This window comes from Lolium perenne, chromosome 5, assembly GCF_019359855.2.
Source record: "Lolium perenne isolate Kyuss_39 chromosome 5, Kyuss_2.0, whole genome shotgun sequence".
NCBI classification, from domain to species: Eukaryota; Viridiplantae; Streptophyta; class Magnoliopsida; order Poales; family Poaceae; genus Lolium; species Lolium perenne.
This window is the reverse complement of record NC_067248.2, coordinates 123169962-123172615: the sequence shown is the minus strand read 5'-3', so window position 1 is coordinate 123172615 and position 2654 is coordinate 123169962.

Sequence of the window (2654 nt, the reverse complement as noted above, 5' to 3'; positions counted from 1 at the left end):
AAAGAGCGGCTCCCATTTTATTTTATTTTTGTGTGGCACTCCTTCCAACCTTTCTTTCACAAACCATGGCTAACCGAATCCTCGGGTGCCTGCCAACAATCTCATACCATGAAGGAGTGCCTTTTTATTTTAGTTTTATTATGATGACACTCCTCCCAACCTTTGCTTACACAAGCCATGGCTAACCGAATCTTCGGGTGCCGTCCAACAATCACATACCATGGAGGAGTGTCTATTTTTTTGTTAATTAATTTGGGACTGGGAATCCCATTGCCAGCTCTTTTTGCAAAATTATTGGATAAGCGGATGAAGCCACTAGTCCATTGGTGAAAGTTGCCCAACAAGATTGAAAGATAAACACCACATACTTCCTCATGAGCTATAAAACATTGACACAAATCAGAGGTGCATTTTGAATTGTTTAAAGGTAGCACTCAAGCAATTTACTTTGGAATGGCAGGAAATACCACATAGTAGGTAGGTATGGTGGACACAAATGGCATAGTGGTTGGCTCAAGTATTTTGGATGCATGAGAAGTATTCCCTCTCGATACAAGGTTTAGGCTAGCAAGGTTGTTTGAAGCAAACACAAGTATGAACCGGTACATCAAAACTTACATAAAAACATATTGCAAGCATTATAATACTCTACACTGTCTTCCTTGTTGCTCAAACACTTTTACCAGAAAATATCTAGACCTTAAGAGAGATCAATTATGCAAACCAATTTCAACAAGCTTTATGGTAGTTCTCCACTAATAGGTTTAAACTACATGAAAAAAAAACTTAATCTTCTTGAGAGCTCAAAACAATTGCCAAGTGTCAAATTATCCAAGACATATGAGGCATTTTCTTTTCCCAACCAAATTACCAATAAGTATTGTAGCTTCCAACTTTTATTCATTGAACATTAAAAGTAAAACGAAGAACAAGTGTTCATATGAAAAAGCGGAGCGTGTCTCTCTCCCAAACAAGGATTGCTAGGATCTGAATTTATTCAAACACAAACAAAAATAAAAGCACACAGACGCTTCAAGTAAAGCACATATGATGTGACCGAATAAAAATATAGTTTCAGGGGAGGAACCTGATAAGTTGATGAAGAAGGGGATGCCTTGGGCATCCCCAAGCTTAGACGCTTGAGTCTTCTTAAAATATGCAGGGATGAACCACGGGGGCATCCCCAAGCTTAGACTTTTCACTCTTCTTGATCATATATCATCCTCCTCTCTTGACCCTTGAAAACTTCCTTCACAACAAACTTCTCATAAACTTCATTAGAGGGGTTAGTACTCAAAAAATTTGAATCCACCTTGGTCCTGTAGTGGCACATTGCAAGAACTCAATAAAACATTAGCTACAGCTCTCTATGTCTAGAAAAGCTCGCTTAAAGTCCACAAGAGACAATGCAAAAAAAATAGAGACAGAATCTGCCAAAACAGAACAGCCAGTAAAGACGAATTTTAAATAAATACTTCCGTTGCTCAAATCAGAAAACTCAAAAATAATGAAAGTTGCGTACATATCTGAGGAACACGCACGTAAATTGGCATATTTTTCTGAGTTAACTACAGAGAAAACAGCCCAGATTCGTGACAGATAGAAATCTGTTTCTGCGCAGAAATCCAAATCTAGTATCAACCTTCGATTAGAGGCTTCACTTGGTACAACAAAACACAAAACTAAGATAAGGAGAGGTTGCTACAGTAGTAAACAACTTCCAAGACACAAATATAAAACAAAGTACTGTAGGAAAATAACACATGGGTTATCTCCCAAGAAGTTGCTTTCTTTATAGCCATTAAGATGGGCTCAGCAGTTTTGATGATGCACTCGCAAGAAATAGTATTTGAAGCAAAAGAGAGCATGAAGAGGCAAATCCAAAACAAATTTAAGCCTAACATGCTTCCTATGCAAAGGAATCTTGTACACAAATAAATTCATGAAGAACAAAGTGACAAGCATAAGAAGATAAAACAAGAATAACTTCGAGATTTTAAACATATAGAGAGGTGTTTTAGTACCATGCAAATTTCTACAACCATATTTTCCTCCCTCATAATAATTTTCAGTAGCTTCATGAACAAACTCAACAATATAGCTATCACATGCAGCATACTTTCCATGATTTCCAAACACATAATTTTTATCAAGTTCAAGAATAGTGGAATTAAAACTTTCAAACTTACTTTTATTAATAATATAACAAGGTAGTTGATCAATCTCAAGAGATATGGGACTCATAGAATAAGTCAAGAACTCTCCAATCCCATTTTCATTAGTAGTACAATTAATAGTATCAAGTAACATAGGACCATCATCTAAAGCTTTATCATAAACATTTGCCAAGCAAAATTCTTTAGTACCATGCATTTCGACATCAGGCACAAACAAACCATTATCATAAGATTTATCAAAGTAGCATGGATTATCATATATAACAGTAGCATAATTATTCTCACAAGTTTTACTCATAGGTAATATTTCAAGAGAATCCACAGGAACATAACATTCTACCTCTTTCGGTAAGCATGGAGGACAATCAAATAGTGTAAGAGATAAAGAGTTACTCTCATTAGAAGGTTGGCATGGGTAGCTAATCCATTCTTCCTCCTTTTGTTCATCACTCTCCTCTTCTTTTTCATCCAATGAGC